At 40.0% G+C, this 13500-nt stretch overlaps 1 long non-coding RNA gene across 23 annotated transcripts in view; it reads right to left on the bottom strand.

Annotated features, from left to right (window-relative positions):
• Nucleotides 1-1382: 1382 nt before the first annotated feature.
• LOC140616082 (uncharacterized) overlaps nt 1383-13500 on the bottom strand; it is a 63961-nt gene continuing 51843 nt past the window's right edge. For 22 of the 23 annotated variants that reach the window (XR_012016606.1, XR_012016609.1, XR_012016592.1 and 19 more), the window contains 3 exons: nt 5401-5514; nt 4666-5040; nt 1383-2480 (listed from right to left, as the gene is read on the bottom strand). This is a non-coding gene — a long non-coding RNA (uncharacterized lncRNA). The remainder of the gene's footprint in view (nt 2481-4665; nt 5041-5400; nt 5515-13500) is intronic. The other variant, XR_012016605.1, reaches the window with a different exon arrangement.

Here is a 13500-nt window from a genome sequence, read left to right as displayed (position 1 = left end):
CCAAAGTACCCTGGGTAATATTTGTTGAAGTGGACCCTGTGGTGATGCATGCCACCAGCATTACCTGGGCCTCCTGGGTGCTTTTGATGCCTGCCCGTGAGGCCATGGCCATGGCTCACGTGGCCCAGAAATTTCCAGGTTCCTCCATCTGGATGGCATGTTGGCAGCCCAGACAAAAGAGAGGGAGGGCAGTATTTACATATTATTTCTCCTATAAACAAAATATGACTAGAGTCCTGAATAGACTTTCAGAATGCAACCTTCCCAAAGCTCAGAGCCTAAGATATCCTGAGGGCCCAGATCCAGCCTACATGGCCCTGTGATCCCCAACCCGGGTAAATCTCACCATTATTCACCCAGTCACTAAAGCCCAAAACCTAAGGCTCATTTGGGAAGCCTCATTGTGCTTTGATGGAAGAGGAAGGAATCCCCAAATCCCTTGCCTTGCCCTACAAAGTCCTGTGTGTGCTATCACCTTGGTCTGCTCTCAACTTCTTGGAGCCCCAAATTTTACAGATAAAGACAGCAGGGCACAAAGGGGCTGAGAAACTCGCTGCCAGGGCTACAGGGCTAGTGAGCAGCAGAGGCAGGATTGGAACAGACTCCAGGCAGCACTCTTCATCCTCAAGCTAAGAACCCCCTGTTCTTCCTGCCCCACCCCCGCCCTGCCCCTGGTCTTCCCCTGGACTTCTTGTGTAGTTCCTTTATTCTTTTTTTTTTTAGTTCCTTTATTCTTACCCCTAAGATCCCAGTTGAAATGTCATTCTGTCAGCCAGGTTTGCCCCCGGACCTCCCACCATTATTCTCAGCCCTTTCTTCGTTTCCTTTGCGATCTTTATGCTGATATGCAATCATTTGGTCAGTCCAGTTGTTTTTCCCTGTTTTCCTCATTAGTTCCTAAGCCCCATGAGGGCAGGCAGTGTGTCTGCCTTGTTCTCTACCATTTCTCTGTTTCCTGGGACAGAGTGGTGTTCAAAAAAGACTAGATAAATAAAGGGTGAGCGATTTCCACACTGGATGATTGTTACTCTCTACAAGGGGGGGTTAGCCCAATATTTAACTCATTGGTTTTTATATACTTTGAGGTATTACTAGTTAATGTTCAGGATGCCTGGGTGGCTCAGAGGTTGAGCGCCTCCCTTCAGCCCAGGGTGTGATCCTAGAGTCCCAGGATCGAGTCCCATGTCAGGCTCCCTGCATGGAGCCTGCTTCTCCCTCTGCCTCTGTCTCTGCCTCTCTGCGTGTGTGTGTCTCTCATGAATAAATAAATAAAATCTTTTAAAAAAAATAGTAAGAGTTCTAAGTGGTGAGCGGATTTTTTTCATTCCTATTTTATAATCTTTTTGAATGTGCACTCATTCAAAACACTCAAGAAAACGAAGTTCCATGGCCTCATGAAATTTACATTCTAATGAAGAGAATCAGACAACGGACATTTTCTTAACAGCAGGAGTCTTCTTTACAATCTGCCTTCAAAGATGAAATCATTTGAGGTCAAAGATATTTGAAAACATTATAGGTTTTCCTCCATTAGCTCCCAGGAAGGGAGTTGAATCTCACCAGAATTAACACAGGATACCAGATGAAAACTTAAGAGAACTAGGCTGAAGGAAAGGAGAGAAAGCAGAAATCATTATTCAAGGAAGGAATGAACGAACCATCATAAATTAATCCAACCAGAGCCATTGTAATCCCGTTCAAAATTCCTTTTGAACTCCACATCCAGTGAGAATCTGATGGTAAGACATAAAGGAAGTGAGACTTGAGAAGTGTCTCCAGGATAGGTCATTCAGGGGAGATGGGGGGAGTGCTACTGGGAAACTGGATGGGAAATGAGAAATGCAGAGTCCTGAGAAAGGTGAAGAAATGCCAGCTGGGATAACAAATAGTGTTGTCTGCTCTCAGGCATGTTTGGGTAGGAAGGAGAGTGGAGAGGTGATAGTAGCATCCAAGATTCTGTCTAAGTCAGCTATGGCTGAATAATAAGTCATCCCAAAATTGTGTGGCTTGAAATAGCAGTAATGTGTTACTTTTTACAATACTGTGAGATGGCTGGGTTGTTCTTTTTTTTTAAGATTTATTTATTTGAAAGAGAAAGAGAGCACACGAGCTGAGGATAGGGACAGAGAGAGAGAGAGAATCCCAAGCAGACTCCCCACTGCACATGGAGCCCTACACAAGGCTCAATTCCACGACCCTGAGATCATAACCTGAGCTGAAATCAAGAGTCAGACATTTAACCAACTGAGCCACCCAGGCATCCCAAAGCTGGGCAATTCTTCTGATGTCTTGCCAGGGCTTTCTCATGCTCTGCACTCGGCTGAAAGGCATTCTGGGCTAGAAGGTCCAAGATGACTTTACTCAAATGCCAGGCAGTTGGTATAGCTGTCCAGTAGGGTGCCTTACTTTCCCTCTCTGTGGCATCTTGTCCTCCAACACGGAGACAACTGCTTCCCTAGCTGGTGGTCTTAGGGTGTATCCTGAAAGAACACAGAGGAAGCTAAGATTTAGGCAATAGAACTCTCACTGTGTCATTTCTGCCACATTCCTTTGGTCAAGGCAAGTCTCAAGGCCAGCCTAGAATCAAGGGGAGGGCAGATCAATCTCACCTCTTGAGAGGAGCTACAAATCTGGAGACTAGGCTTTTCAGTTTATCATACCATTTGTCAAAATTAACAATTATCTTCAAACTCTACTAGATTGCTGAGTGAAAGTTAACTCTGCACTACTTGGTACAATCTTCCATGATTCCAAGTTTGAGTAGAGGCAGCCTGCGAATAGTTGGACAATCGGTGAACAATAATGAGGTCATGGTAATGTTGGGGCTGAAACTTATGAACATCAGAGGAACTTACCATGATTCCTGAGAAACTAAGCATACATCTGAGAAAACTGCCTCATTTAAAATAGGGATACTCATCCCTTAATTAACAAAAATCCTTTCAAGAATGCTCTGTTTTTTTTTAATTCTCTAACTATGTACGGCGATAAATGTTAACTAGACTTACTGTGGTGATCATTTTGCAACAAATACAAATATCAAATTACTGTATCATACACCTGAAGCTAATATAATGTTGTAGGTCAATCATACTTCAAGGACATCTGGGTGGCTCAGTGGTTGAGCATCTGCCTTTGGCTCAGGGTGTGATCCCAATCTCGGAATCGAGTCCCACACTGGGCTCCTTGCGAGAGGCCTGCTCCTCCCTCTGCTGTGTCTCTGCCTCTTTCTGTGTGTCTCTCATGAATAAATAAATAAAATCTTTTTTAAAAATCATACTTCAATGAAAAAATAAAAATAAATATTTTAAAAAGAATGTAACGGTAGCTATTGTTATTAATGCTATGTATAATCACCTTTTTTTAAAGTGATTTTTCTAGAAACATTATTGGCTGTGATGTGCTTCTCCTACTTCAATAACTGAACTCTTCATAACTTAAAAGAAAAAGCAAAGACTCTGAATAATAATACCATGTTTACTTTTGTGAGTAAGCCTAAATCCCTCCTTTATAAAATGAATACAAACAGCTGTCTGCCATTTAAGTTCCTTTCGAAAGCATAATGCTATTTGGTTGGGCCTTGCCAGGTTATATTTGTTTTGCCTTTAAGCAAAATGAGCTCTGCATATGTTCCCAAAGCTCAATGTGCTCAGTTGTTTATAAAGTGCCCTCTTGGAACAATCCTGTGCAATGCCTCTCATCCCGAATCAGTACAAACAATATGCCATCTCTGATTACTGATTTCTCAAGTATATATATAGAAGCAGAAAAATATTAATTGAGAATCATTTCCAATGGTTCCTTGGATTCAAACCTTTCGAGAGACTAGATGATTTTGTTAAATTAATTCATTCCTATAGGTCACTGGATTAACTCTGAATCTATGGAAAAGGGAACAGATTTGAGAAAAGTATCACTAATCTAGTGCTTTTATCTAAGAAGAGGTCTGATCTTAGATCTGTACTTCTCAATTTTAGCGAGCATCAGAATCACCGAAGAGTTTGTTAAAAGTCCAGATTCCTGGGCCCCACCCTAGAGATTCTAATTCAGTAGGTCTTGGGTAGAGCCTAAAAATGTACACTTCTAGCAATTTCTCAAGTGACACTGATGCTTCTAGTACATAGGCCACATATTGAGTAGGACTTTCCTAAATTACATCAGGTATGAAGAGTCTGCAAAAGAAAGTACACCTTTTTTTTAAGATTTTATTTTTATTCGAGAGAGAGAAAGAGCACAAGCAGGGGAGAGGAACAGAGGGAGAGGGAGAAGCAGACACCCTGCTGAGCAGGGAGCTGGACCCGGGACTCCATTCCAGGAGCCTGAGACCATGACCTGAGCCGAAGGCCGATGTTTAACTGAAAGTACACTTTTATCTTTCACCTCTGCCTAAAGGTGATACGCAACATGTTCTTTCAATCCAATAATCTGTGAATGCTCTTTAACTTGCTCTATGAAGAAGCTTAACTAGTTATTGCTAAAAGTAGATTCCACTGAAATTTGAATTTTGTTGTTGTTGTTACAAGTAGACCTTTCACACAGTTCTAGCAATGGTCTTTGGAATTAAAGTACCCAAATCACCTAAACAATAAAGGCAACCTCTTATATTGTCATTGTGGTAGACCGTTTAAAGGCCAGAAATTCCTCCCATCCCACACTGATTCTCACCCAGAACTGGAGTCTATCTTTCCACCTCCTGAGCTGAAGCTGGTCTTGTGATTTGCTTTAACCAATGGAATTTGCTGACGGTGACTTTATGCAAGTCCCAGCCCCTAGACGTCGAAAGGCTTTGCAGTTTCCACATTTGGCCTTTTGGAAAACTCTCCTGAAATTGCCACATGAGGAAGCTAGTGTAGCTTTAGTGGAGGATGAGAGACCATGGAGGAGAATCAAGGCACCGCAGCCCATGGCCAGATCCAAATGCCAGGTATGTGAGTAAGGCCATCTTGGACTTTGAGCCCAGTTCCCTTCTAGCTGAATGCCATCGCATGAATGAGCTCAGACAAAACCAACAGAGGATCTGCACAGCCAGCCCCTAGAAACCTAAAAAAAATAAGAGGTCATTGCTTTTAAGCAACTAAATTTTGTTGTTGTTTTTTTTAATTTTTATTTATTTATGATAGTCACAGAGAGAGAGAGAGAGAGGCAGAGACACAGGCAGAGGGAGAAGCAGGCTCCATGCACCAGGAGCCCGACGTGGGATTCGATCCCGGGTCTCCAGGATCGCACCCTGGGCCAAAGGCAGGCGCTAAACCGCTGCACCACCCAGGGATCCCTTGTTGTGTTTTGTTAAGCAGCAATAATGAACTGACACAACCAACGTACATGTGTCAGTGAATCTGGGTAAGGAAGGATCCTGAGACTCTCTAGGACAGAAATAATAATATAATAATATAACCTCACCATCTACAGTGCCTGCAACAATATGAGAGTCCACATCAATGACTGGCAGCCCCCCACTCCTGGAGGCCTTGGCCTACCCTCATTCTTCTCTACGCAAAGAGAAAGTGCATTCATCTAAAAAAAAAAAAAAAACAAGAAGCATTAATTATTCTATGTATGAAGGAGTAAATAATAATATAATCAAGCAAATGACCCTCTGCTTTTCCAGGTTCACCTTAAACTCAGACAATCTGAACAACTTGCTGAGAAGCACAGTACCTGATGGTGTGCAAAGAGAAGAGGAATTTCTCACCACGCAGTGAGGCAAAGCATTGACTTTGATAAAACAGAACCAAATTGTTCTGAAGTATAACCACTGATAACTCAGCTTTAACTCTTTCGAGACAAATGAGGAGGATTTGCACTGAAGTAACATCGTCCTCCATGTCCCTCACTCAGATGACCTGAATGAAGACACCCTGTAACATTAGCTTACCTTTCTAAAAACCCTTTACGATTCTTTAACTTTCCTTTTCAAGGGACTTTGTATTGTCCTCATTAAAAAAAAAAAAAACAAAAACAAAAAAACTGAATCTTACGTCCAGGTAAAAACTTGCCCAACATTTAATTGACAAACAAATCAGCATCCCTCAGGACTTCCATCACCCCAATTCAGTAGATCATAGCGAAGAGGTTGGAGGATTCTAATTGCAGAAGCAAAATCAGTAAGAAGGGTGTTTATTTAGATTTCATATTCTTGCCCCATTTCCTCCAGTTTCATATCAGTGAGTCTGGGGTAAAAACCCCCAATCTGCACTTTTAACAACCATCGCAAGTGGCCCTTGAACCAGTTTTTGGAAAACACTGGAGGAGTTTAAAAACACAGTATTGGAACAGCCTAGATCCAGCCCCTGCTCTGCCACTCGCTGGCTGTTGGACTTTGGGCACATTTATTCCTCTGAGCCCCAGAATCTTCATCTATAAAACGGGGAGCATAATTTACTGACTTAGTTTGTTGGGGCTGCTATAACAAAACTTAGTGGCTTAGTGATAGGGATTTATTGTCTCACAGATCTGGGGGCCTCAAGTCCCTGATCGAGGTGTCAGCAGCATTGGTTCCTTCTGAGGCCTGTGAGGGACAGTCAGTTCCATGCCTGTCTCCTAGCTCCTGGTGGTTTGCTGTCAATCTTTGACATTCCTTGGCTTGTGGATCTCTGCCTTCATCTCCATCTCCCTCCACAGATGTCTGCATTTAAATTTTCCCCTTTTTATAAGCACACTAGTCATATTGGATTAGGGACCCACCCTACTCCAGCATGACCTCATCTTAACTAATGACATCTGCAATGACTTATTTCCGAATACAATCACAATCTTGGGCACTGCGTGTTAGGACTTCCACATAGGAATTTTAGAAGGACACAAATACCCATCTCTCAAGGTTGTACAGATTTTAAAGAGGAAAATGCAGGAAATGTCCTTAGCACACTGTCTGGCACTTATAAGCCCTAATAAATGATAGCCATTAACTCTGATTATATTCCACTGTCTCCCACAGCACTAGGAGTGTGTGTCTCCTTTCTACCTTCACTCTAGGTTGAGACATATAAATATCATTTTAAGAAAAGAATTGGCCTTTTCAAAATGTTTTTATATGTTAGAAAGAGAAATGATCTGCTATGTTTTCTGAATTTTACGGAGTGTAAGAAATAGAACAATTATGCAAATCCTGCTAATGCACTCAGGGTCTGAAAGTTTTGAGGAAACCAGGCCACTGCCTTGGTGCTTTCTTCCGCTGTAGAAGACAACTGCTTTTTTTTAAATGCTGCATTTAATTATATTACTTATGCTCCAGGGTACTAAGTCTTTTCTAATCTTTGCCTTTGTAGAAGTCTTTTCCAATTGTTCCAAGGTTTTATTTACTCATTTATACCTCGACTAATAGAATTGTTGAATCTCTTGGAAATTAAAAGTAATTTAAAGAGTTTATTGTTTAACTTAATTAAATTCTCCATGTCCTCCCATAATGTGGCGCTCCGTAGAAAGAAAAGACCCACTATTAAAAAGTAAGTCAATTCGTGCAAGAGCAATTCTCCAAGTAACAGTGTCTACTCTCATTATCTCCCAGCAAATTATCCACTCTGCAGATTATCTGCTGAAAATTAAACTCTTATCAAAGAGAGTAAGTGAGAGCTAAGGTACTTGCTCTGCCATGAACTCTTTGGTAACTTTTTGCCAAAGTCTGAAAGCTCTCAGATGCGGCATTCCTTGGCTGGTATGGTAGGGACTGATAACTGTCTAAAGCACTCAAGTTTTTCAAGAAGTTATAGAAACTTCCAGCGAGGGTCATCAGCATATGGTCAGAGCCTGACCTTTTGCAAGACTCAAAAAAATAGTCTCCAAACTCCTTGAAAATCATATTGGAGTTAATATCTGGTACGATAAAGAAAATTGGGTATGATTTATCTCCCTCCATAGTCCCTTAGTCACAGACCTGAGAAAGACAACTTAGAATCTTACCCCACCTTTGCAAATCCTTTATAGCTTTTAATGTTTATTCTAGGGATTGAATTGAATCCTGTATAGTAAAGTAAGGCACATTTTATTGTTCCCTCTTCCAAAAAAAACAGGTTCAAAAGCCCATTAGATTTTATCAGGTGGTAGGAGACATCTATTGTTTTAGCCTGGCCGACATCCAGCCCCATTTTGGAAGTCAGCACCTGGTCTTCTTTCAGGAACCTGTCCCTTCCCAACTCCTAGGCCACATGATTCGATGAGTTGATCCCATCTTCAACCATCCCCCAGGCTCTAGAAATGAACATGTGATTCAAATTAGCCAAAAGGTGCATTCCATTTTCTAGGCCACAACTACAGGTTCAGGGATGGGCCAGTGACCCAAGAAATTGCAAAGAACATCTTTATTAGAATGGTAGATTAGAACTGGGAAAGATGAAGTGTTTTCCCAGAAGGTGCTAAGCTGGCGTGATGCCATCTTTGTCACTACAAGGGAGAACCTGCCCAAGAATAAAGCAAACATGGAGAACCAGGAACTGAGACAAACATAATTAATGATGTTTAGCATCTGGATTTCACTGTCCCTAAAATGCCACTGCTTGACTTCTCAGATATGTGGGCAGATAATATATTCTCTTTTTGGCCAGGTTAAATAATATTTCTTTCATTTGACACTAAAATAGCCAAATTTCTCCACTATGTTTATTAACAATCATATATGTAAAGTTCCTAGTGATAACAAGCAGAGCCATAGATAGGAAACAGAGCCACTAAACTGTGATTTCCTTTTGAAACAATTTCCCTTGCTGCAGTCACATGATGACTTAATAAAATGTTAACAAATGTCCAAAACAAGCACACTCCGAGAAACCATGCAATTTTGTAAATCCATTCATCTCTTTCCCTTTGTTCCTTCGTGGTCTCAGCTCTGGTTCCCAGAAGCTGACCTTGAAACAAGGATTCATGTGCAAGGAATTGATTGAGGATGTGGGGAATGTGGTTAAGAGAAAGGAGGAAGCCCAGCCAGGTACAATCCCAGGCAGAGTCCAGAGACATGGCATCAGCCTGACCCTGCTGGCTTGCTCTGGAGGGTCATCTGCACCTCAGAGTGGTTCCCATTTGAAGCGCGGAGTTGGGACCTCCGTACTCCTGCACCTGTCAGTCAGAGAGTAGAAATTCTGTGCACAGGCAAAGGCATCCGGTAGCCCAAGGGCAGACCTCTGAAAGAATCATAGACTGTTGGAGAACAAGCAGAGTGACAAAGAAGTGGATTCAAAGCAGTAAAAAGGATGCAAAAATGTCTCAGCAGACCCCCAGTATGATCTATTATATTCACCCTACTTTTCTGCTACCAGTGGCTTTGGGCAGGTTTTTATACATTCCTACTTAAAATAACAGGGAGAAAGAATATGATGCAGGCTTTTCAATCACTGTTTTTAATTTTCTGTAATCAGTGTAATATCTAATCGTCATCAGGACTAAAAAGTCTGTCCCTAAACTAACTACAATAACCATTGTCAGTTGGGATTCAGAAATTCTATAGAACTCTCACAGCAAAAAGCCTGACTCTTCCATTCTCTGCTCCTCTGTCTAGGAACTTTAAACGCTATTTAAAAGTCCTTTAAATTCCTTGATTTTGATTCACAAAATGCTTTGGTGGCCTTAGAAGACTCAGACCTAATTTATGAACAGAGAATAGTTTTATGTTCTATTCTACTTTAACCTTTAATCCCTTTGCAGATTTGAAAAAGCATGTATTTTCATTCATCATAATACATTGTGCAGCCATGTATCAAAAAATATTAGCATATTTTATATCTACAGATATGCTTCACAATGGTCTGGAGGTAGACTATATAAACATGTATACAGAACTCCTGAACTTACGATGAGGTTAAGTCCAGATAAACCCATCATAAATGGAAACTGTCCTAAGTGGAAAATGCGTTTATACGCCTAACCTACCAAACATCATAACTTAGTGTGGATGATCTTAACGTGCGCAGAACACTCACATTAGCCTACACTTGGGCAAAATCATCTAACACAAAGGCTACTTTATAACAAAGGGTTGAATATCTCATGTAATTTATTGAACAAGTATTGAAAGTGAAAAACAGACTGGTGGTAGGGGTACAGAATGGCTGGAAGTGTTTTAGTTGCTGACCTTTGTGGTCATATGGCTGAGTGGGACCGGCAACTGGTAGCAACACAAGAATCATCACATATCAAAGATCAAAATTCAAAATATAAACTACACTTTCTAGTGAATGTGTACAGTTTCTATCATTGTAACTTTGAAAAAAATTGTAAATCCGACCATCATAAATCATGGAATGTCTACATATATATTTATATATTTATTCATACCCAAGCTTATCTTCTAAGAATAGCAGATAAGCACTAAAATCATATAACTGCCATGTTATATCCTTTTGTATCTATTGTTCATGGCATCTATTTATCAGTTCTTAACGTCATCCACATTCAATGAATTTGTGTTTACTGACTTAACTAATTCACTCTCAAAATACAAAGTTTGAAAGATTAGCCAATCTTTGCTAATTGCATCCTTGATTTACCAAAAAAATGTTCTGCGTATTTTCAGCCACTGAAATAATGCCTGAGTTCTTCCACCTTCTTTAAACGTGTTATAGAGCCTATGAATCATTTTGCTCTCAAGTTATAAATATCTGAAAATATGAGATAGTTGATAGGAATGCTAATAGATTTCTAGGAACATCTCTGACCACATCAGTAACCATTTCTTGCTGCTTTGCACTTCAGTTAGAAGGCAGCTTCCAATCATTATACTCTATTGCAAAAGGAGCCAGGCACAACCATGGGGGTCAGGATAACAAGAGAGTAAAGAGAGGGATTCATGTCTTCTTTTGAAAAGCTTCTCTCTAGATAAATCTTGCCCGAATGAAAAGAAGCAAGTAGACTTTGTTGATCTCTGATTCCTGAAAGCGGAGAGAGGGAGGAAAGACCTTTGCAAGGGTGTGAGATGGGTATCAAATTAGAGTCTCATTCTTTCGCCAAGTGATTAGCCTTAATACTCATGGAATACTGAAGTTAGGGTCTGAGTCTCACGTTGCCAACAGAAATGAACTCTTTTATAACCAACTAGAATTTTTTTGAGAGAAAGAGCACATGTGAGGGGTGGGGGATAGAGGGAGACATAGAGAGAACCTTAAGTAGGCTCTACACCTAGCACAGAGTCTGACACAGGGCTCAATCTCATGACTCATATCATGACCTGAGCCGAAATCAAGAGTCAGACTCTTAACCGACCAAGTCACCCAGGTGCCCATTAATGAACTAGAACCTATATAAAAACTTGAAACAAACAAAAGAATGAACTCTTTACTTGAAAACAAACAATTCACAATCAACTGACCATCTTTTCTAAAACTTACAGAGGATTTCTAAGGGGACTCTTTTCCAGAAAAAAAGAAAATTATGTCATTCTCCGAATACTAATACACTTTTTCTCTTTGTTACTTTCTTTTGTGCATGCACATTCACACTTGTTTATGTCAATATCATAGTACTATTAAAAGACAAATGTGCTGGCATAACACTTTAGCTTCAGGGCAATCAGTGGGCAATCCTCTTCTACTGGACCAATAAAAAAGTTTCTATAAAAAAAAGTCAGTACACTAGAAAACATTCATGCCAATTCTCCTCACTTCCATACAAAAGTTGAAGTTTTCCAGACTTCTTGATTCCTTAAGCCCACAATAACTGCTCCTTCTTAACCTTCTACCCTCACCCCACTGCCACTGAGCAAATACCAATAGGCTGTTAAGCACTCAGGAGAAATATAAAATGCTTTCCTCATTTCTCCGTTTTGCCAAAACTAAAATAAAGTAAAATAGAATTATATATACTGAATTATACATACCTATATAGCTATATATTTTTCTCTAGTTGCCGGTCAGGGCCAAATGCCATTGGGTTTCCACGTGTGTTCTTAGTCCGGCCTACCAAGTGACTATCAATTTGTGATCGGACCACCACATTTGAAGAGCTGTTCTGGGCAAAGTTAACCCATTAACCCATACTGAGGCACCTGCATTCATTCCTCAGATCCTGAAGACAACCCCAGGTGCTTCTCAAGTCAAAACTGTCAGGTTATTCTTGTGGGCATCCTCCAAAAACACAGTCACAAGAAAATAATTTGCCAGCCAAATTGCAGTAGAAGGCAAATCTCAGGAAAATATGCAGCTAGTTGACAACTACATCGGATGCTAGAAGCCAGGAACTCAAACTTGATCAGACTGGGGTATGGCCCTGGTCTGCCCTGTGACATAAAGGTCTTTGCAACATGAAACATTCTGGATTGATGCAGATGCTACTGTCCATTAGGAGAGAGAATTACCTTAGTCATAAGAATGTACTCCGCTCTAATTGAGTTCTGAACCTTACACTTCTGTGGGTAGAGCCTATATAATAAAATAAAAGATATTTTTTAAGTTTGGGGGTTGCATGTGTATGACATCATGCATTTTTTGTCTTAAACCATTATTTGATTGGTCAAGCGATGTTACCATGCTACCTAGGTTAGTTGAGTAGTCTTAGAGCAAAAATAGTGCCATGTGTCACATGCAGGGTGATGTGTATGTATGTATTTACTTGTTAGGCTCAATTTGTCACAAAATGTGTGCCAGTCCTTTCATAAGTACTAAATACTAAATTTATAACTATTTTCCTTTTTCTAAAAGACAACATCACAACACAACCAACCCATCATGTTTTTCATAACTTCAAATGACTAGCAAATCCTAAGCGATTTCATCCCCAAAGGATAATGTTTGAAATTTCAGGTTGATAATCGTTCCATTCAACATTCTTTAAGATCAACAGAGACAAAAAAAAAAAAAAAAAAAGATCAACAGAGACAATTTCAGATTATTTTTGAACGATACTTTCCTTTGTTTACCTGGCCTTATAAGGAATATAATGAGGGGGAAATATATGTCAACATGTTACTTCAGTTGCAATAATAATTAGTTCCTTAAAACTACACACAGTTCAGATCCTTGATGCAAAAAGTACTTCTCTGTGCATCTTGTTCAATGTAAGTCAGTGGTCCAGTATTTCTGTGTTTAGCCAGAGAATATTCTTTTCTTCCTGGTTATCTACATCTGTATCCTGAGTTTTAAAAGCTGTATCTTTCAAGTCAACCTCACATCCTGCTTTTAGAGTCTCAGAGTTGTACTTCACTCATGCTCTAACTCTTGCTTACTAATTTTATGCCTGACTCCTAAAATTGATGGTCTGGAAAGAGCAGCCAACTAAGATCCAATCAGCTTTCAGCTCACTTTCAATGAGGAACCAAAAAGCTATTCCAAAACATAACATCTTAAAAAGAAAGGTAATTTTTTTTCCTTTTCTTGAATCCATTTGTTTTCCATTCATTTCTTGAATGGCACTATTTTTTGCAGTTTTCTAAACATACTGACAGTAAATAGTAGAGAAGTGACACTAACTACAAAGCTTCATTACATATCTATTACAAATTTATTAAAGGTTCACATATATTAAAAGATTAAATGACTTCAACATTTAATTATTGGCTTGTTCACTAGATGTAAATTGTAC

The sequence above is a fragment of the Canis lupus genome, chromosome 24 (genome assembly GCF_048164855.1).
Source record: "Canis lupus baileyi chromosome 24, mCanLup2.hap1, whole genome shotgun sequence".
Classification (NCBI taxonomy): Eukaryota; Metazoa; Chordata; class Mammalia; order Carnivora; family Canidae; genus Canis; species Canis lupus.
Note: the sequence above shows the minus strand (reverse complement) of the source record. Positions and strands in the feature narration are given on the sequence as shown.